Source organism: Macaca mulatta, chromosome 15 (genome assembly GCF_049350105.2).
Source record: "Macaca mulatta isolate MMU2019108-1 chromosome 15, T2T-MMU8v2.0, whole genome shotgun sequence".
Taxonomy (NCBI): domain Eukaryota; kingdom Metazoa; phylum Chordata; class Mammalia; order Primates; family Cercopithecidae; genus Macaca; species Macaca mulatta.
The window spans coordinates 121,715,615-121,738,756 of NC_133420.1; the positions used below are offsets into that span (position 1 = coordinate 121,715,615).

The 23,142-nt window shown below is 45.5% G+C and overlaps 1 long non-coding RNA gene across 1 annotated transcript; it reads right to left on the bottom strand.

Moving 5' to 3' along the window:
* Window positions 1–84: 84 nt before the first annotated feature.
* LOC114672844 (uncharacterized) lies at window positions 85–21,469 on the bottom strand. The gene is made up of 3 exons (XR_003723365.2): window positions 21,039–21,469; window positions 2,973–3,097; window positions 85–1,637 (listed from the first exon to the last, which is right to left on the bottom strand). It is a non-coding gene; the product is annotated as an uncharacterized LOC114672844 (long non-coding RNA).
* Window positions 21,470–23,142: the final 1,673 nt, after the last annotated feature.

Consider the following 23,142-nt stretch of genomic DNA (forward strand, 5'->3'; position numbering starts at 1 on the left):
GGCTGCCCGGCCGTAGTACCACAGACTGTGGCTTCAACAGCAGAAATGTAAAGTTTCACAGTCCTGGAGGCTGGAAGTCTGAGATCAAGTTGTCGTCAGGATCGGTCTCTCCTGAGATCTCTCCTTGCCTTGTATATGGCATCTTCTCCCTGTGTCCGCACATGGCCTTTCTTCTGTGCCTGTGTCCTCATCTCCTCTTCTTAGAAGGAGACCAGATTGAGCTAGGGCCACCCTATGACCTCATTTCACTTTAATCACTTCTTTCAAGGCCCTATCTCCAAACACAGTCACAGTCTGAGGTACTGGGAGTTGGGGGTCCACCATAGGAATTTTAGCGGGGACACAGTTCAGTACATCACAGGCAGTTCCCTCCCTCTGCTCCCACCCCTTGACCTCTCTTCCAATTTGCACTCACCTGCTTTGGCTTCTGAGATGTTCTCAATACTCCTTCCTTTTACAGGCTCCATTGCAGGTACCTGATCATTCTCTGCTCAGGAACTCTTCATCTCTGTTCTATGTTTTAGGATCTTTTAAGGGTCCTCTTATCCTTCGCTAACCACCAAAGAGTGAGGTCTGCAGCCTGGAGAGCCTTCCCCTGCCGTGGGTTGCTCTGTGGGCTGAGCTCTGTGGTGCTGGGGTCTGCCTATGCCGCTTTGGAGACGGATTACTCCAGTGCTTCCCACGTGATTCCAGGCTGCAGACCCTCCAACCTGGCACAAAACCTCTCCCCCGCTGGTGCCCTTTTCCCCCCACAAATCCAAGCCCATCCTGAGGAATGTCGCTGGGATGACTAACTAAGCCAGATACTCACAACAGTACTGTCAATATCAGTGCGCTCAGCCCGAACCCACGGACTCAAACCACCTTCAGACTGAAACCCCTGATTCATACCAGTGCCAGGATTCAGCCTGGATTTCAACACTTCTGGGGCCATCAGGCACCATAGCACAATGCCACCTTCGTAGCCAACAGCAACTACTGACCAGGGCCTTAACACAGAGCCTGCTATTGGCTGCTTTTACTGAGGGGTAGCAGGTCATTTTTGGAGGAGTCAAAGCACACTTGTTGGAGATTGCTAGTCATTTAGAGACCGTATAGCCTAGTAGTCCCGAAGCACAAATTCTGGACTTTGCCTAAGTTAGAATCCTCTCTTCTAGTTACTAGCTGTGTGACCTAGGGTGCATTACTTAACCTCTCTGAGCCTCCAATTACTCTCCTATAAAATAGAAACAACAATAATACAGTTGGTCCTCCATATCTACAGGTTCTGCATCCATGAATTCAACCAACCTCAGATACAAGATATTTGGGGGGAAAAAAATAAATGATTGAGTCTGCACTGAACATGTACAGACTTTTTTTTTGCCACTGTATGTAATGAACAGTACAGTATAACAAATATTGCATTTACACTGTATTAGGTGTCATAAGTAATCTAGAGATGATTTAACATATACAGGAGGCTATGCATAGGTCATATGCAAACATCACACCATTTTATATGAGATTTGAGAGTCCGTGGACTTTAGTATTTGCAGTGGGTACCAGTCTCCCATAGATACTGAGAGATGACTGTACTTACCTTCTAAGGGGATTGGATTAAATGAGATTATCTATAGGCAGCACTTAGAGAGCACCTGAGGATAGAGAAAGCATTCTGTAAGTGTTTCTTTGAATTACTATGCTACTTGCATCATTATTTCATATACACTGTGGGGAATTTCTCATCTGCCTCTCAAACTGTGTGCCACCTTATCTGTTCTGGTGGGGAGAAGGCAAAGCAGCTGGCCCCGTGACAGTGACAGCCGAACCATGACCAATGAGTCTGAGCATTCGATGGCATGAACATCGGAGATCCATTCCTGTGAATCTAAAGTGACCCTCCTTGCCCCTCCCCAACTCTACCGCTGCAGGATTTGCCAAGGACAGAATCTCAGACATGAGCTGGCTCTACAGGCACTCACAGATGCACCCTTACTTTGACCTGCAGGCCTGAAGCCGACCCAGCCCACAGGCAGCATTCCGGCCTGACTGACGTGTCAAGAAGCTCCAGATGCCTCCCCTACCTTCGCAAAGGTGAAACAAGACGAAGGTGTTGGCAGGGCTGGTCTGCAGAAACAGTATTGTGTTATTACTGAAATGTCAGTGTGTGAAATAGAATGTTCTGTTCCTCTCTAGTCACAATGTCCCATTGATTGGGGTCCCCAATCCCTGGACCATGCACCACTATCAGCCCATGGTTTGTTGGGGACTGTGCCACACAGCAAGAGGAGAGTGGAGGGTGAGTGAGCATTGCCGCCTGAGCTCCACCTCCTGTCAGATCAGTGGCAGCATTCGATTTTCACAGAGCACAAACCCTATTTTGAACCAAGCATGAGCGGGATCTGGGTTGCGCATTCCTTATGAGAATCATCTAACTAATGCCTGATGATCTGAGGTGGAACAGTTTCATCCCAAAACCATTTCCCCTACCCCCATCTGTGGAAAAACTGTTGTCCACAGAACCAGTCGCTGGTAACAAAAAGGTTGGGGACCACTGCTGTGGCACTGCCATTTCTCAAGCTACCTAGAAGCTAGCTTGAACAGTGTGTGTATTTAAGTAAATTTCATTTGGGACACTTTATTACAGAGGCTTATTATCTCTTTTTAAAAGAATCTTTCTTCTCGGGATCTTAAGGCATCTTATGTCCATTGAAAAGGCCTCCTGTACCATGACAGCCTCTTCAAAGGACACGCTAGATAATAGGACTAGAGTCCCAGGGAGATTAAATACCCTGAGATCCACAGACTTCCCTGAGATGGGGAGTCCTGTTTCCTCCTCTCCCAACTGCTGACCAGTAGCCAAGTCAGATTAAGCTGTATTTCCTCCCACTCCACCACCCCCCACCCCAATCTGGGGTGGAGGAGGTTTTAAGCAGGCAGTGGTTAAATTCTGGAAGGAGAAATTCGAAGAAATGAAAAGACTCTCCCACCTTGGATGAGAAAGTGGTGGAGTGACAGGGTGGGCGGGACCCCAGCAGGCTGTCCGGGGCCAGGCCCATCCAAGAGTCCGGTGTGTTTCAGCATCTGCCCAGGCCTCCTGTCTGGGAAGCTTTACCTGCCATGTTGAGAAAATGAAGAACATAAACCACAGGACCCCATTTTATGGGTAGAAATAATGTCAACGAGGGCAAACGGAGAAGAGTGAGGCGACAGCCACACCCATCCAGGAAGGATGCCTGGGACACAGGTGGTTCTGCCCAGGAGCCAGGAGGATGGAAGGAAATCTCAAACTTCAAATGAGGAGCCAGACAGCAGGAAAGCCGAAAAAGCACGATCTAATAATTTAGAAAATGAGAGAGGAGGAGGGCTGTTAAAGATGCTCTCTGCTCCTTCGTAACATCTCAGCTCCTCTCTCCCTACACAGAAATAAACGCTCACTGCAAAAGGCAATGATTTGCTTAGAAAAAATTCATTTAAAATGTCTTGCAATTATTGACACTGTTGGCAGATCTTGGCAGTAGCAGCGCATTATTACCTCCTATGTATGTTTGCCGGGAGAAGGCAGTCTCATTGTTTAGGAGGGAGAAATAAAACAAAAGTCCAAGGGTATTGTGCTTGAAATACATCCTAGCGATACGGAGTTGATTGCCCCAGAAAAAAAAGGAAGCCTATGTGTATATTATTATTCACCTCGGTAGCCTGAATCCTCTCTTTCTCTCTCTCTCTCTCATACAGTTGAGCTGAGCTGGGCAGCCATCCAAGTGATTCATATTAAATTCTAGCTATATTCAGCACAAAAGTCATCTAGCATCAGAGGATCAAAGTTACATCAACTAACAAGCACTGGGGGACTGATAAGCTGCTAAAATTAGGTCATTGCATAGCAGCAGCCTTTGATGGATGAAGTGAAATTTAGCCGCGGGTTTGCTATTTAAAGATCTGTTACAGCAGCCTTTCCTGTAGCCACAATGAACACACAACAAAGTATCATGCGTCTGATTAAATGTTTAATCATCGCTGTTGAGCTTGCCGACTGGGGCAAAGATTCAGTTTCCTTAAGAGTGCATTCGACTCTCGGACCGAGCCCGTACATGCATTTTAATTCCCACATCCAGAGCCTTACAACAGGACCCATTTCTCCCTCCTCAGGATGAGTTCTGTAAAGTTAGTTTAATCGTTTTTAAAAGCATTGGGTCACACGGTTCCACCTCCAAGTCCCTGCCAGTTCAGTGTTTCAAAACTCTTTGTCAGTGTCACACACACACACACACACACGGCTCCGGACTGCCCAGTGGGTGCAGCAACTGGTCTGGTGCACGCATTTCTGTTTCTGGCTCGGTCCCTCAATTTCAGAATCACACACCTGTCCAAAACGGCTCGCGTCTCTCTCTTCTTTGGGATTGTTTTTGTTTCCAGATGGGTTAAGGTAGGGATCTGGCTTCATTCGGTTTGGGTTTTGGCTGTGGCTGAGGCCCCAGGTATGTGGCAGTCACCAGTTCTGATTTTGTAACTCCCATGGCCAGGCCAGGAGCCACACAGGAAGCCGGAAGGGGCCTAGGGTCAGTGTGTCCTGTCCCAGCATCACGGGGTGGGGGACTGTGTGCCCCCAGGTGTCCTATCCACCCCTCAGCTCCAAAGGGCCTGTGGACATGTGTCAGGTCCCCCGAGGCCATCTACAAACACCAGATGGACTGTTGAGCCTCCCCAGGCTCTGAACCTAAGAACCCGCAATGGGAAGGAAAAGGCAGCAGCAGCAGATGAGAAAAACGGTCAGGGAGAAAAAAAACACTTTAACCCAAATGAAGTTTAAAATAAAATAAAGAGGGGTGAACACTCAGCTGGGAGAGGAGAGGAGGCCTCCATGGGCAAAGGGAAATGCCGCTGGGAGGCAGCTAAACCTGAGCCTGGGAGACTGGAGGGAGGCGGCCCCAGGGTGAGCAGCATGTGCACAAGGCTTGGGAAGGGGAGAGCGAGGGGTATCATCCACCTCAGAGCCCCAGGGAAGCCTGATTCATCAGTACACCCAGAAAGGGGCTGTCTCCAGCGCTACACACCTGCCCAGTTGTCCCAGGTGAACCCTGGGCTTGGAAACAGTCCAGGGACACTGGCAGGCTGAGAGCCACTGGAGAGGGTCACCCTGTCCCCCTCCCGCCTGTAGGGGCACATAGGTTTCCCACTAACCCTTGGTCCCGGTTGACCAATTGCCAGATGAGACGATTGGATCCTCCTGTCCTTACAGACACAAGGACACAGGTGGGAATACCTTTTCATAGGCAAATTCCATGTCATTTGCTTCCTATTCCAGCCACACAGTTGTGCAGAAGATAAAACAAATCAGGGAGCGCTCCCGGCTCTCAGGAGCACTGTAGGGAGTGGAGACAGGAAGGGAGCCATGACAGGGAAGGTGACAATATCGGCCCTGTGATCTAGATGCAGTTCTGCAGGCGCTCACTGAAGAGCCTGCAGGAGAAGGCAGGAGGATGTGCTCGCGGTTTCCTGTGATGTGGTGAGGGCGGCTGGAGCTTCAGCACCGAGGCTGGAGGGAGCTCCTTAGGTGGCCCAGGTGACGCAGAATGCTGGGCTTTCGCTCAGATTCATATGAGAGAGACAATGTAGAAAACGTGATTTTAAACCTGGGAGGGGCTGACTGCCTTGCTCTTGGCCATGTTTTGGCATGGTCTTACACGTAGCTCCCCAGCACACCTGTCTATCTTCGTTTGTGTTCCTTCAGAAGCCAACCCTAAAATAGCATCCAAGGGCAGGCAGCAAATTTGGGAAGTTATCTCCAGGAGCACTGTAGGGAGTGGAGACAGGGAGACAGGACAGGGAAGGTGACAATAAAACTAGCTACCCTGTGGACAATCGGAGCCTCATCTCTCTTGGGAACTCCAGGTCCCAGTCCCATGAGGGGAGGGAGCTGGAGTGTGTGAGCCACTCCCACAGCCACTGGTGGAATACTGCTGGGTGCAGGGAGGGCATTATTCTCTGGCATTCCAACCTGCTGAATCTTCAGGAAAATCAGGCTCTAATGGCCAGAAAAAGATGCTGGAGGGTGGCAGTTTACAGGCACGCACGTTCATAGTAGGTTGGGGCTAGAGCTGAAGAGCATATACACAGCATTTGCTACAAGATCCAAGATTTTATTGTCAAGAGGTGCTTTCTGAAAGCTTAGAGTTCAGCCCTACATCATGGGAGACAGGAACAAAAAAACCTGATTAGAGTCACGAGTTGTTCAAGGTTAATTCAAAGGGTAACTTCTATTCATGTTCAAAACCCCAGCTGTGTGTAACTTTACCCACAGCGGATGCTCAGATCATCTACTTAGGTGATGAGATGTATCCCGGGCTTGTGGGCCCTTCAACCAGAGGCCTGTCCTTGAGGCCAGTGAAGTTACTGCCCTGTACGTTACACCGGTATGATGCTGTCATTATGAATCACCTTCATCTATGTCATTCCGATGGTATCAGGATGGGGCTGTAGGTCATGTTGGCTGATTTTATTTTCCAAGGACAATGATGTTGGTATGAGCCATCCCACAAACTCTCTGTATCGTGTGATGCTAACCTTCTTTCAAGAGGTGGGATCCGTGTTCCCTCCTGTTGTGAGCTGAATTGTGTTCCCCCAAACTTCATATGTTGAAGCCTTAATCCCCAGTACCTCAGAATCTGACTGCCTTTGGAGACAGGGTCTCTAAAGAGATAAGTAAGGTTAAATATAGTCCTTAAGGTAGGCCCTAACCCAATATGACAGTGTCCTTATCACAACAGGAGACTAGAACACAGACAGACACAGAGGGATGACCACGTGAAGACGTGGGGAGAAGACAGCATCTACAAGCCAAGGAGACAGGCCTCAGGAGAAACCAACCCTGTTGACACCTTTATCTCAGACTTCTACCCTCAAAACTGTCAGAAAATTAATTTCTGTTGTTTAAGCCATCCAGTTGGTAGTGCTTTGTCATGGCAGCCCTACCAGACTACTGTACCTCTCCCTTGAGCCTGGGGAGAACTTTAAAACTATCTTAACCAACAATGCAGTGGGGATGATACTGTATGACTTCCAAAGCTAAATGAGGAGTTGTGGAAAAGCTATGGAGTTTACACCTGGCTTTCTGTCTCTCATGGATGCTTGCTGGAAGCCTAGCTAGCTGACATGGAGTGACAGCATGGGGAAGAACTGAGGCCCCCAAGCCAACAGCTAACTTCAATCGCCAGACACGTAATGTGAGTGAGACTGGAGGGTATGCCAGCCCCCAGCTTCAGTGTCTTTCAGTTGAATTCCCATGTGAATTCCCAACCGACTGAATTCATGCACATAAAAAAAAATTGTTGCATACCACCATATTTTTGGGTAATTTGCCATGCAATCATGCTAACTGGAGTAGTCTTAGACAGGAAATAGTGCACTCTTCGATTTTCCAATGAGAAAACTGAGACAAAGAGAAATTCAATGATCTTCCAAGGCCACACAACCAGAAAGTGGCAAAGTGAAAGTAATTTTGCTATAATGAATAATTATGAAATGCAAATTACAAGGAAGGTAACATACTAAGCCTTTGGTGGCACAAAGATGGCCTTGGGGAATGCCCCCTTGCCTATGCACCGATGATGCCCACATGCCATGAGCCTTTTCTCCTAAGAACTATGTAAGTAGATCTGTTGGGTAAGTTGCAAGAAGTGACATATTTCTTTTAAATTTTTTTAGATAGTGTCTCATCTTCCCCCAAAGATGGCAATAATTTACACTCCTCTCATATCCTCTGTGAATGCCCGCTTCAGTCGAGAGTCGACAATATTATGGATTATAGATGTCTTTCCTTTCTGATAATTGAAAAAGCTTTTCGTTCTTTTGCAGTTTATTTGTTCGTTTGTTTGTTTGTTTGTTTGTTTGTTTGTTTGTTTTGTGACGGAGTCTCTCTCCGTCGCCCAGGCTGGAGTGCAATGGTGCAATCTCGTCTCACTGCAACCTCTGTCTCCCAGGTACAAGTGACTCTCGTGCCTCAGCCTCCCAAGTAGCTGGGATTACAGGTGTGTGCCACCACGCCTGGCTAATTTTTGTATTTTTGGTAGAGATAGGGTTTCACCATGTTGGCCAGGCTGGTCACGAACGCTTGACCTCAAGCAATCCACCCGCCTCAGCCTCCCAAAGGGCTGGGATTACAGGTGTGAGTACAAATGGAAGCGGCTGCCGGATTGGAGGCGGGGAGGAAGTTCATACTCACTGTAAACTCCATCCTACAGTTAGAACTTTTCTTTTCCATGTTCAAGCATTTCTTCTCATACTCAAAAACCTAGTTAATATAAAAGTGGGTTCTTATAAAAGCAAAAGTTTGAGCATCCCTGCTGTACACCCTTAGGCTTTTACACAAACATAGGTTCAGGCTTCCTTCATCCAGATCTTGAATTAAGCAACCCATGAAAACACAGAGCTGTGCTCTGTGTCACCAGGTGTATTAGAAACTTGAGTCCAACAACCAAAGACAAATGGAAGCAGTTTAGGTCTTTAAGGCAGTCTAGGGATGACAGACAATGTTCCCATTCAGTACACCTAGAAAGAATACCTGAAAGAAATGTGACCTTACAGGTTCCTGACTGCTCAGCACCCCTCCCCTAAAACCTCTCTCCTCCTCCCTCCCCTCCAGCACCCTTCCCCACCTGTCCGGGAAGAGCAACTCCTAACCCAGCTGCACCAGCTTGTGCAGATCACGTCTGCTTCTCTTGTCACCAGTCCTGGATTCTGGACAACAGAGATGGGTCAAGAAGCAAGTGAAAATCCTGCCTCTTCTTGCAGCGGGGATCTCCGTAGACTGCAAACACAGACAAGCTATCTTTCATGCATGCCACAATTTCCTTCCAGCTGTTTTGTGCTGTTCCTTCTCCAGCAAGAATGGCTTTGCTGAATGTTGTCCTGGGGAAAACCATTTAATTGTTTCAATTGTGCCAATTATCTACTTAAGGGTCAGTGCTTGTTTCCTACAACATAGCAGCTTAACTAATTAAAAAGATTAACCTTGGGTAGAAAAGAGTGTGTATTTATGCAAATTACATGAAGCAACGACTTGCACACAGGGGCAAAAGTGTCCTGCCCTGCAAAGGCTTACTGAGGCTGGCTGGAGTCCAGGGTACCCTGACTGCACATGACCACCCTCGGGGGCATCTAGAACCCAAGATGAACACAGCAGAGCCTTCGGAGGTGGGGCAGGATGCCAGAACTTTCCACAGCTCCCCAGAGGACCCCAGCAAGTGGTAGGGGCCGAGACTAGAATATATGGCCTTCGGTTGGTGATCAGAGCCTTTTTTCTTCCCAAAGGGAATTTTCTAAAGGGAAATTTAGGCCAAATCAAACCCTCACATCCCTTTCACTCACAGATGCTAACAAATAGTAACAAATCAGAGGAAAAAAGAATCTTATTTGGGAAGAGTCCTCAAAAAGTATGCTTTTTTCTCCCTCACCAAAGTGGTCCTCAACTTTAACTACTTCTGGACTTATCCTGGGAGCATGAAGAAATCATCAGGCCTCGGGCTCCGCCCCAGAGGCCCTCGTTTAAAGAGTTTAGGTGAGGTCTTGGCCTTCTCAAATGATCTCCTGTGCAGAACCACAGCTTCTGCACCTTCACGCTGACCCAGGGATGCAGAGGCACATCTGGAGGCCAAGCTGATTCTAATGGCTCCACTACCTCTTGGACTATTAGGATGGTCAAAGTGCCTGCATGTCACCCGGTATCATCTGACCTGGTGGTAGGAACCATGCATCGCCTGGTGTCACCTAAGGCAGGGTCACGGGCTCACTCAGCATGATTGCAGTCGCTGTTCTCAATCCACCAGCCGCCCTCTCTGGTTAGCTGATTTGGGGTCTCTTGCCTCAGGTGGCTGGGCTCTGCCTCATTACCTTCCCCCCATCTCCTCCCTCGCGGATGTCAATTCCCGGGACTCTGGTTGTTGGTGCCCTGTCACCACCGCGTGCATTTTAGGGTCTGGGGATAACTTGTCACCTGATTGGGTTGCCCATTATTGGCCGTGGGATTTTGGTGTTGCTCTCCAGGTGCTCAGTTTTTCAGTGTGTGTGTCGGGGGAGCATCCTGGGCAGAACAGATCATGACTTGGAGAGAAACCTCGGTTTCTCAGAGGAGTCTCCTCTGTAAGTGTCCAGAGCCTGCCCCGAACCACAGGACTGGGAGCTCGTCGGGCAGCTCTCCTGGGGAAAAAATGCTAAGTCATTAAGTAAAAGGTCAAGTTGTTTTCAGAAAACACTTTTTAAAAAGAGAAGGCAAAGTATGATATGGCTTATAAACATTCATTTCAAAAATGCTTAATGTCTAAATGAAATTTAATGCCACTTGGAACTTTAATATATGCAGAACAACTCGGTCTTCAATAAATCTGAATAAATGTACATATGTAAGTATATATATGTCTCTGGTTTCCTGTAACTCAAATTCAGGGTTTAAGGTTTACATTTTTTGAGAATGTTGCAAATATACCTCAGAAATATTTCAGGTTTGGTTCTAGATAACTGCAATAAAGCAAATATCAGAATATGGCTAGTTACACTAATATTTTGGTTTTCCAATGCATACAAACATTATGTTTACACTGTGCTATAGTCTCTTAAGCATGCAATAGCGTTATGTCTAAAAAAATGTACATACCTTAATTTAAAAATACTTTATTTCTAAAAAATGCTAATGATCATCTGAGCCTTCAGCGAGCCATAATCTTGTTGCTAATGGAGGGTCTTGCCTTGATGTTGATGATTGCTGAAGGCTGGGGTGGCTATGTCAATTTCTTAAAATAAGACGGCAATGAAGTTCGCCACATTGATTGACTTTTCCTTTCACAAAAGACTTCTCTATAGCATGTGATGCTGTTTGACAGCATTATACCCACAGTAGAACTTCTTTCAAAATTGGAGTCAATCCTCTCAAACCCTACTGCTGCTTTATCAACTACATTTATGTAATATTTTAAGTCCTTTGTTGTCACTTCAACAATGTTCACAGCATCTTCACCAGGAGTAGAATCCATTTCAAGAAGCCATTTTCTTTGCTCATCCATAAGAAGCAACTCCTCATCCATTCAAGTTTGATCATGAGATTGCAGCAATTCAGTCACATCTTCAGGCTCCACTTCTAGTTCTAGTTCTCTTGCTGTTTCCATCACATGTGCAGTGACTTCTTCCACTGAAGTGTTAAACCTTTCAAAGTCATTTGTGAGAGCTGGAACCAACTTCTTCCAAACTTCTCAGAATGTCACTATCTTGACCGCCTTTCATGAATTGCAAATGTTCTTAATGACATCTAAAATGGTTAATCCCTTCCAGAAGGTTTTCAATTTACTTGGCCCAGATACATCGGAGGAATCACTATCTATGACAGCTATGGCCTTACCTAATGCATTTCTTAAACAATAAGACTTGAAAGTTCAAATTATTTCTTGATCCGTGGGCTGCAGAATGGTGGTTCTGCAAACTAGGCATTGAAGGAATGTACCTCAAAATAGCATGGGCAAACATCATAAGAAAGAATGATGTTGCAGCAAAAGAAACTATCAACAGAGTAAACAGACAACATACAAAATGGAATGAAAAATAACAACAGCCAACATTTTACTGAATGGGCAAAAGCTGGAAACATTTTCTCTGAGAACTGGAGCAAGACAATGATGTCCACTTTCACCACTCCTATTCAACATAGTACTGGAACTCCTGGCCAGCACGATCAGTCAAGAGAAAGAAATAAAAGGCATCCAAATAGGAAGACAGAAAGTCAATCTATCTCTCTTTGGAGACAATATAATTATATATCCAGAAAAGGCTCCTAAATCTGATTTTAAAACTTCAGCAAAGTTTCCAGATACAAAAGCAATGTCCAAAAACCAGTAGCATTTATATACACCAATAACATCCAAGCTGAGAGCTAAATCAAGGACACGCTCCCATTTATAATAGCCACAAAAAGAATAAAACACCTAGGTATTTTATTTCTGATAACTAGCCAATCAGAGAGGTGAAAGATTTCTACAATAGAATTATAAAACACTGCTGAAAGAAATCAAAGATGACACAAACAAATGGAAAAGCATTCCATGCTCATGGATAGAAACAATCAATATTGTTAAAACGGCCATACTGCCTAAAGCAATTTACCGATTCTGTTCTATTCCTATCACACTACCAATGATGTTTTTTTCACAGAATTAGGAAAAAACTATTCTAAAATTCATTTGGAACCAAAATATAGCCCAAATAGCCAGACTAATCCTAAGCAAAAAGAACAAAGCTGGAGGCATCACACTACTCGACTTCAAACTATACTACTACAAGGCTGCAGTAACTAAAGCAACATGCTACCGGTAAAGAAACAGATATATAGACCAATGAAACAAGTTAGAGAGCCCAGAAATAAAGCCCCACACTTACAACCATCTGATCTTCAACAAAGCTGGTAATAACAAGCACTGGGAAAAGGACTTCTTATTCAATAATTGATGCTGGGATAACTGGTTAGCCATATGCAGAAGATTGAAACTAGACTCCTATCTTTCACTATATACCAAAATGAACTCAAGATGGATTAAAGACTTAAATGTAAAACTGAAAACTATAAAAACCCTACAAGAAAACCTATTAAATACAATTCTGGTCATCACCCCTGACAAAAACTTCATGATGAAGATTCTAAAAGCAATTGCAACAACAACAACAAACAATTAACAAATAGGACCTAATTAAACTAAAGAGTTTCTGCACAGCAAAGGAAACCATCAAGAGAGAAAATAGGCAACCTACAGAATGGGGAAAAAATATTTGCAAACCATGCATCCAACAAACATCTAATATCCAAATCTATAAGGTACTTAAACAAATCAATAAGCAAAAAAAGTGGGCAAAGGATATGAACAGACACTTCTCAAAAGAAGAATACACATGACTAACAAGCATATGAGAACAAATGCCCCAATATCACTAATCATTAGGGAAATGCAAATCAAAACCACAATGAGATACCATCTCACAGCAGTCAGAATGGCTTTTCTTAAAAGTCAAACAATAACAGATACTGGCAAGGTTGTAGAAAAAAGGGAATACATACACCACTGGCGGGAATGTAAATTAGTTCAGCCACTGTGGAAAGCAGTATGGAGATTTCTCAAATAACTTGGAATTATCATTCAACCCAGCAATCCCATTACTGAGTATATACCCAAGGGCATATAAATTGTTCTGCCATAAAGACACATGCACACATACATTCATCATAGCACTGTTCACAATAGCAAAGACACGGAATTTACCCAGGTGCCCATCAATGGTGGAATGGATCAACAAAATGTGGTACATTTACACCATGGAATACTATGCAGCCATAAAAAAGAATGAAATAATGTCTTTAGCAGCAACATGGATGTAGCTAGAGGTCATCATCCTAAGCAATTTAATTCAGGAACAGAAAACCAAATACCATGTGTTCTCACTTACAAGTGGGAGCTAAACATTGAGCACACATTGACACAAAGAAGGGAACAATAGACACCAGGGCTTACTTGAAGGAAGAGGGTGGGAGGAAGGTAAGGATTAAGAAACTACCTGTTGGCTATTATGATGATTACCTGGGTGACAAAATTATCTGTACACCAAACCCCTGCGACATGCAATTTACCCATGTAATAAACCTGCACATGTACCCCTTGAACCTAAAAGCTGGAAAGAAGAAAAAAGAATGATGGTTGTATTAGCAAGCGTGAATACATTAACCTCCTTGTTACTCTCTATGAGAGCTCTTGGGTGATTGGGTTCACTGTCAATGAGTGGTAATATTTTGAAAGAACTTTTTTTGTTTTTTTCTGAGCAGTAGGTCTCAACAGTGGGTTTAAAATATTCAGTCAGCCATGGTGTAAACCAGATAAGCAGCCATCCAGGTGTTGTTGTTCCATGTACAGAGCACAGGCAGAGTTGATTTAGCCTAGTTCTTAAGGGCCCTGGGACTTTGGAAATAGTAAATGAGCATTGGCTTCAACTTAAAGTCACCAACTGCACTAGTCCCTAACAAGAGAGTCAGCCTGTCCTTTGAAGCTTTGAAGCCAGGCCTTGACTTCTCCTCTCTAGCTAAGAAGGTCCTAGATGGCATCTTCTTACAATGGAAAGCTGTTTTGTCTACATTGAAAATCTGTTGCTTAGAACTGCCACCTTCATCAGTAATCCTAGCTAGATCTTTTGGATAATTTGCTGCAGCTTCTACAACAGCACTTGCTACTTCACCTTGCACTTTTATGTTATGAAGATGGCTTCTTTCCTTAATCCTCGTGAACCAACATTTGCTAGCTTCCAACTTTTCTTCTGCAGCCTCCTCACCTCCTTCAGGCTTCTAACTCTAGAATTAAAGAGAATTGGGGCCTTCCTCTGGATTAGGCTTTGGCTTAAGGGAATATTTTGCCTTGTTTGATCTATCCGGGTCACAAAACTTTCTCCACACCAGCAATAAGGCTGTTTCATTTTCTTATCATATGTGTGTTCACTGAAGTAGCACTTTAAATTTCCTTCAACGACTTTTTCTCTGCATTTACAATTTGGCTAACCATTTGGTGCAAGAGGCCTCACTTTCAGCCTATCTCAGTTTTAGACAGGCCTTCTTCACTAAGCTTAATAATTTCTAGCTTTGATTTAAAGTGAGAATTATGGGACTCTTGCTTTTATTTGAGCATTTAGAGACCATTGTAGGATTAATAATTGGCCTAGTTTTACTATTCCTTTGTCTCAGGGAATCAGGAGGCCCGAAGAGAAAGAAAGAGATGGGGGAATGGCCGGTCTGTGAAACAATCAGAACACACACTACGTGTATTGATTAGATTCACCATCTTATACGGATGCAGTTTGTGGTGCCTCCAAAACAATTATAACAGTGACTTCAAAGATCACTGATTACAGGTCACCATAACAGATATAATAATGAAAAGGTCTGAAACATTGTGAGAATTACCAAGTGCCAAGTGTGGTGCAAAATGAGCATATGCTGTTGGAAAAATGGTGCTAATCAATAGACTTGCTTGATGCAGGGTTGCCTCAAAATAAGCCTCCATAAAAAATGCAGTATCTACAAAGTGCAATAAAGCAGGGTATCTCTGTACTTATCCAGTATTAAATTCTGTTGTCACTTCTTTCTTTCCTTGACCATCAGTCAGGCCAGAGCTAGAGCAGGCTGCTCAGTGTCCATGCTTGTCAGGGGTGTTGGCATTGGAATCAGAGCCAGTATCTGCTCTGCCCTAGCTCACAGGCTTCCTCTGGCAGAGCACAGGGACCAGGGCTCCAGGTTAGGCTGCAGGTCAGGAACAAGTTAGTTCCGAATTAAGGCAGGTACTGTGTTTCATTTTTGGTTTGGTTTTGTTATGATTTCCTTGCTTCTCTTTCCTGGTGAGGCTTTATCTTACCTGTCCTTGGCCAGTCCTTCCCCAAATCTTTCTGGTAATGAGCTTTGTTAGCTCAATTAAATTTTGCCACATTCCCACAAAAGTTTTGTGAGTCAAAAAGGATTGGCTCCAAGCATCCAATTGCCAAGCCTCACATGGCCCCCAGAGTATCAGGTGACCTACATCCTTCCTGCATTTCTGAAAAGTCATCAGTTAAAATAACTCTGGAGTGGCAGAAAGACTGGGCAGCTGGTATAGCCCTTTGCAAAGGTGAAAGCCCTAAAATCACACGTGAGAGCTGGTCAAGGTGTCCCCAAGAGCTGGTCAAGCACAAACTAGACCAAGGACGTCTGCACATGAGAAAAGCTCCACTTAGAAAACAAGGAATAAAAACAGCCCGGGAGAATAAGGTATATATGTGGCTCACGTTACATTTCCCTTGGACAGCACCACTCTTGTGGCAGACTTGCCAGGTGCCAAGCTCTCTCCCCTCCCCTCCCGGTGCGTTTCATGAGCTGTTTCGCATGGGCACATCCTCCTCTTTACTCTCTGGCACAGCCAATCCTGCAGCTTCCCAAAAGTCCAGCCCAGTCTTCTCCATTCAAGCCAAATTGAGTCCTGCCAAGCTCTGTTCTCTGATAACTCACTCACGTCTGGGGACCAATGTATATCTCCTAGATGTGACCCTGCCTCAGGTTTATAACATCACTGAATTGGCCAAGATGAAGCTAAGAACGTTGGCTACCACTGACCTCTTCCTCCAAAGAACCCAGATTCTGTGCAATGATAAACCAGGTAACTGATAGATACACAGCTTGGTGGCTTCTGCAGAGCCTCGTGCACTTGTAAACATTCATAATTCCAACCCTGGGCAACGGTAAAACAGCATCACATCACACAGTGCATTTCCCATTTCAAAGCCTCTGAAAATGACAGGAAGATGGTTCCCAGAGCACCCTCGGAGCCCGTCTCCCAGAGACCACAACAACTGGTTACCAGAAAGAACACAGATTATGTCTCTCGTTCCCACAACTTATGATACCAGCACACAGATATCAGATGTGTAAAAGCCCGACCCACAGCTTCCTTACAATATAAACACATCATCTCGACCTTGTTTCTTTTCTTGGACTGATGTCGGATAGGGAGGACCTACACTTCCACCACAATAGAGAGGATTCGTTTTCTGCTCCTTTTTTTGGTCTGTGATGTTACTTATTTCTTAATTAGCATTTGTGCTGACATTTCTCCTGCTATCTTAGAGCATAGAAATGACTTATTTAGGGAAAGCTTAAAAAGGTATTCATTCAGCCTTTCTTTCCCCAGTGGGAAATGTGATAGAGGAGAAAAACGATCGGATGCCCTTCACTCACTCAAAATCTTCAAGAATTTAAACCGTCTCCACCAGCCTGAAAAGTACACAACAGTAAGGGGCATGGTAAGGAAGAAAACAGATCTAAATACATACGACACCGTACAGAGGGGATGAGGGGTCTGTAGGGCAGATACACACAGATACTCAAATATAGAATCAAACATAAATAGATACTTCGTTTAAATACATTCAGCCAACAGACATAGGTGGAATTACGGATACCACTATTTGAAACTCACAGTGGCACCAAGGCTGGCTCTGACCACCATCGCTACCTTTCCCATCCAAGAGCTGCTTCAGGTGGAGAGAGGCAAGGCAGAGAAAACTGATCATGATGACGCAGCTGCTGCTGGTGATGCTTGTTATGAACACACCAAACCCTGTGCTAAGTGCCTGGCATTAATGGTTCATTTAACCCCACCATTCTTGTGAGTTGAGTGTGATGCCAGGTGGACAAATGAACGTAGGAAGGTACAAAGGGGCCATGTAATATGCCCAAGGTCAATGACAGGGCTGAGATCTAGACCCAGCTTCATTCAGCTCACATAATATACGCTGACCATGGAGTGCAGTCGGCCCTCCAAATCTGTAGGGTCAGCATCCCTGGATTCAACCGTGAATCAGAAATATTACCAAAAAAAAAAAAAAAAGATGATTGCATCTGTACTGAACATGTACAGACTTTTTTCTTGTCATTATTCCCTAAACAATGTAATACAACAACTATTTACATAGTGTTAGGTATTATCCATAGTCTAGAGATGATTTAAAGCATACGGGAGTATGTGGATAGGCTGTATGCAAACGGGGACTTGAACATCTGTGGATTTTGGTATCCACGGAGTTGAGGGTGGGAGGTCCTAGAAACAATCCTGTTTGGATACAGAGGGATGACTATATATTTCCTTTCTAGAGAAAACCAAGAAGGAAATGACTCATTTGTTCATTCATTCATTCACGCATTTCCTTTGCAAGTATTCATTGAATGTACAATGGAGGAGACTCCCTATTTGTCCCTGATAAAATACTAACTGTATAGCCCTTTGTGGGCCTTCTTGGAAAACAAAGTGGTCAATGATGATTCCTACACCCAGTCAACCCCGCACACCCCTGGAGAAACTCAGAACCCTCCAGCCTCCTTTTCTTGTCTCTAGAATTAAAGAGCTACCTGCTTCTGCAAAAGACTATTTGCTGTCTGGACAGCAGCAGGATATTGGGGTAACCAAGGTAGGTTTTAATCAAGCACAAAGCCAATTTTCCTCCGCAGAGAATAACACAAAAACTCCAAATCGTTTAGCAAGGATGTGGTAAAAACCTTAATAATAAGAACTGACATTTGTTGAAGATTTACTTTTTGTCAGGCACTGAGCGTATTTAATTTTCAGAACTCTATACAATAGGGACTGTCATTATTGCCTGTTTTACAGCTGAGGAAATTAGGGCTTAGAGCGTTAACCTGTCTGGGTCACACAAACAAATGCCAGTGTTTGCATGTAGGTCTTTATGATTGAATCCACGCTCAGCATCAATGCTAGACACACATTCCCAAAGTCTGAAGTGCTGCACAGGAGGCCGAAGCGATAACGGCCCCATGAAACACCAGTCATGGAATGGCGCTATTAGTTCTTTTTTTTTTTAATTATACTTTAAGTTCTGGGATACATGTGCAGACCATGCAGGTTTGACAAATGGGATCTAATTAAACCAAAGAGCTTCTGCACAGCAAAAGAAACTATCATCAGAGTGAACAGGCAACCTACAGAATGGGAAAAACGTTTTGCAATCTATCCATTTGACAAAGGCCTAATATCCAGAATCTACAAGGAACTTAAATTTACAAGAAAAAAAATGAACAACCCCATCAAAAAGTGGGCGAAGGATATGAACAGACACTTCTCAAAAGAAGACATTTATACGGCCAATAAATATATGAAAAAAAAGCTCATCATCACTGGTCATGAGAGAAATGCAAATCAAAACCACAATGAGACACCATCTCATGCCAGTTAGAATGGCGATCATTAAAAAGTCCGGAAACAACAGATGCTGGAGAGGATGTGGAGAAATAGGAACACTTTTACACTGTTGGTAGGAGTGTAAATTGGCTCTAATTGGTCTAAGCCACAGGCTGTGACCCACTGACTTCAATGCATATTAAATGCCTGGAATATTTAGAACCATAAAAATAGTGCAAAATTTTCAGCCTATTAAGATTTATCTTAACAAGGCGAACCTAGAGTCCTCAACAAAAACTCATTTATGTTGTTTCCATAGTAAATATTATTTTCTGCTACAAAGGGCTTCCCCAAAAAAGAGAAGGCGCATAGTCATGTCAACACCCTCCCCTGATGCAGTGGCTCACCTCCCTGATCCATTCCAGAAAACTGAAGGCCACTTCCTGGGTGGTCCAGGTTTTGAAAGGAAAGGATGGGGAGGGGGACTCAGGCTGGGGTTAAATCCTGAGGTGCCACCAAGAGAGACTGAATTTCAAATGTCACCTGTAGGAGATGTCCCCAGTTAGAGAAAGGGGAGAGTGTGAGGCTGGTGTCTGCATCTTTTCCCTTGTGCAATATCTAAATGCATTAGATGAGAGGAGCTCTTGAGAAAATGCTTCAGTTCATGATTTTGTACAACATGCCCCTGACACCGTCTGTTAAGCTTTGAGGAGAGAGACAGGCAAGAAGGAAATGCTCAAAAACATTAGCTGCGGCTGCTGCCTGCTGTTTCGCAGCTGCAAAGGAACACACAATGGCTGTGTGCCTGGCAGACCAGGCCCTGGGATACTGGTTTGGAGTGTCAATTCTTGGAAACCCTGCTCCAAGAAGCCACGAGTTCAATAGGAACTTTGCTCACCCTTCACCCTGAAGCCAGGCTCCTCTGGGCGTGGAAAGAATCTGCCTCTCAGGCCTGAGGCAGCCAGCATTAACCTCTGTGTCATCGGAAACATATTTAGGAGACGGGTCGGAGAGGGAGACAGTGTGGAGGGAACCAAGGGGTGGAACCACAGCTTATGGCCAGGCCCCTTCTTCATCAGTTGGAGACTAGGGACTGCAGGTGAAACCACAAGGGAGAAGGAAAGTCTCCTTTCTCTAGTGAGCTCATTCTGTGCACCTTGCCTTCCCATTCTGCGCTTCACGCCCATTGAGGATTTATGCTCAGAAAACTGGAAGACGAGGGAAGAGAGGTGTCTTAGTCTGTCTGTGCTGCTGTAATAAAATACCTGAGACGGGTAATGTATGAAAAACACGAGTCTCTTTCTCACAGTTCTGGAGGCTGGGAAGTCCGAGACCCAGGCGCTGCAGGCTCCCTGTCTGCAAGGCTGCTTCCAGGGGGCCTCCAACCTGTGTCCTTGCAGGCAATGGGGTGAACACCATGGGAAGCCTCTAGAAGGCCTTCCTCCCATTTACCAGGGCTTGAGCTTAGGACTCAGTCACGCCCTAAGGACCCACTTTTTTTTTTTTTTTTTTTTTTTTGAGATAGGGTTTCATTTTGTCGCCCAGGCTGGAATGTAGCAGTCCCAACACAACTCACTGCAGCCTCGGCCTCCTGGGCTCAAGTGATCCTCCCACCTCAGCCCCCCAAGTAACTGGGACTATAGGTGCTGACACCATGCCTGGCCAATTTTTGTATTTTTTTTTAAGACAGGGGTCTCACTATGTTGCCCAGGCTGGTCTCAAACTCCTGAGGTCAAGTGATCCTCCTACCCTGGCCTCCCAAAGTGCTGGGTCTTAATACCATTCCATTTGCGAGTTTCAAGGTATGATTTGAGGGGACACTGAGACGGTAGCAAGAGGTGAAGCCCCATCCCGCTGGTCTGCACCGTGAGCTGGCCGTCCCTCCCTGTGTGTGCGGGAAAAGCAGCTCTGGCCTTGGCCTGCACTGGGAATGTGAGCGGGAGGGAGGCGCGCTCATCCATCCAAGCCACTTTTCCCGCGAGCACGAGGGGAGCCGGGGCCTGGGCCACCGCGGAAATGTGCTCCTGCCTTCCGGGGACGCGGTCAGGGAACCCAGCCGGGGTGCTCTCTGCGCTGTGGGTGTCGGGCTCTGCAGGGGCCAACTGGGCAAAACGAGCAGGATCTCCCGGCCCCACCCTCGTGGGCTCCGCCTGCCCCAGCAGCCACCCTGCCATCCTCCCTGCGAGACAGGTGACTTTCCTCTCGGATGCGGCGCATCTGTCGTCGGTCTAACGGGCCCAGTCCCCAGTGACACAGCCCCAACCAAAGACACGAAGGCGAAGGCACAAGCTTCGACCAAGCTCAGTTTGCCCATCTGGTGCCCACCTGGCTCGTATTTGGTGACTTGGAGGAGAGGAAGGTCGTTTAGCCATTTTATCGTGGCTCTCTGAGCTTCCCAAGGGTCCTCCTCTCCTCTCAGAGGGCAAAGCATTGCTCTGCTTAGGCCGACTTCACTGTCTTCCCCTTCCAACAGGCCGCTAAAAATGGCCTGCGAGTGTGGACGGCTCTGACGTTGCAAAACCGCGCAGGAAACAAGCGTCTCAGGTGGAGGCGGAGGCCCAGGCCCTTCCCAGCCAGAGCAGGCAGCCCTGCAAGGGCTGTTGCTTCGTATTTAAATTCTCGGTTTTTTATCCTATTTCGAGGTCCTCTCTGGGATTTTAGGAATGTGGAGACGTGCCAGGAGTGACACCGAGCACGGAGCGGTCAGGCTGGCTGGAGGCGGAGCGCTCAGGGACACGTCGCCCACGCGGAGCGCGCCTGGGCCTTGGAACAGAGTCTGGGAGGGGTGAGGGCGAGGCTAGGGTGGCTGGAGAGAGCTGGCTGCGGGCTGGGCAGAGAAAGAGGCTTTGAGACTCCCGATCAACTTTATAATGCAGGGGAAAGTCAGCCTTTTAAATGAGGTTAAGTACCCTGAGAGTGATGGTAAATAGAACAGGCAGCTCTTTAAGTGGAAATAAAGTGCTTTCGGTACCGTCATAAAGCTGCAAAACGCAGCTTAGCTGGGAGAAGTGGATTTCACGTGGGAGAGAGATTAAATTAGAATGCAGGCTCAAGAGCGATTTAAGAGGGCCCCTTCAACCAGGGAAAGAAAGGGAGAGGCAGAAGGGAGGAGAGAGAGAGTCTGACTGATTGATTATGGCCAACTGTGAGAAGCGGAATTCCACACTGAGGTCTGACAGCACCCTAATAAGCACTCCTGCTCTCCCCCCACCATGTGCCCACCCCACCTCTTGCAGCCAAGCAATGCAACATCAATAGGAAAACAATCTGACTTCAGTGCAATTTTCCACACATTTAAAGATGCTTTGCATATTTTTTTTCTAAAATCCCCCATGAGGCTCTACAGTATGTTTCTGAATTCTTTTTAACCTCTCAACTTGTCAAAAGAGCATTTCAAACCCTAGATCTCAGGGGTCCCTGCCAGGCATTTTCAAGTATGATTTTTTGGGGGGGGGGGAGGGACATCAACAAGTTAAAACCGAATTGAGCAACAAAGTAAGTGTCATTTTGTGTTTTCTTTGGTTAAGACAAACAATAAAAGCTGGCTTGATGTGTTAACAACATTCCCGGTTTACTTGGTCAAAACCCAAACCCCAAAGAGGCTGAACTGAAGTTACATCCCCTCTCCTGCTGCAGCGAGGTGACGTGCGTTATCAGTTTTGTCTTCCATGTCTTCCTCATCCTGCTGTTTGCTCCACGGCTCTTGACAGGATGGAGACGAGGGAAGAACTTCCACATCCACATTCAAAACGTCTGCCAGAATTCCCTCAGGCAAGTAAGAGATGGTTTCTCTTCAAGAGCTTTGCATGTTGATGAGACAATGAGTCAGGAAGAGATTGAACTGCACTTGCTTGAATGTAAAGCTGCTTGAGATTTTCACATTGGAGTCTGGTACCCTTTCTATAGAAAAAGTCACTGGCTTGTCACTACTCAGAGCATGAATTTCCATGTTACTAGAGTTTCTTTGATCTTCAGAGAGAAAGTGTGAAATAGTTAAAGGCTTAAAAGTGGCCAGAAAATTCATAAACATGCATTCAAAAATAATTTCATTCCGTTCTAAAATTAGAAATGGAAAACGTCAAGGGAATCAAAACAAGTTGTGAAAATCAGTATTCATGTTGGATCAAATCTTTGTTTGTTTCAGATTCATTTTATTGATTCTTGAAAAGCCCTGGGAGGAGGTGACTCATACTGTTCCCCCTGAACATAGTGGCAAACCATGTCCCTGAGAAAGGATGACTCTCCCAAAATACATGGCATGCAGCGGGGCAGGGGCCTGGGCCTCAGAGCCTTTTCCCTTGTCGGAATGCAAACTTCCATTCTGGGAATGTAAATTGTGTGGATGATAATATCATGCTTTGGCTGTTGGAAGAAGCATTCAGGAAACGTGCCTTAGGCATATTCAGTTTGTTGAAAAACTAAGAATGTC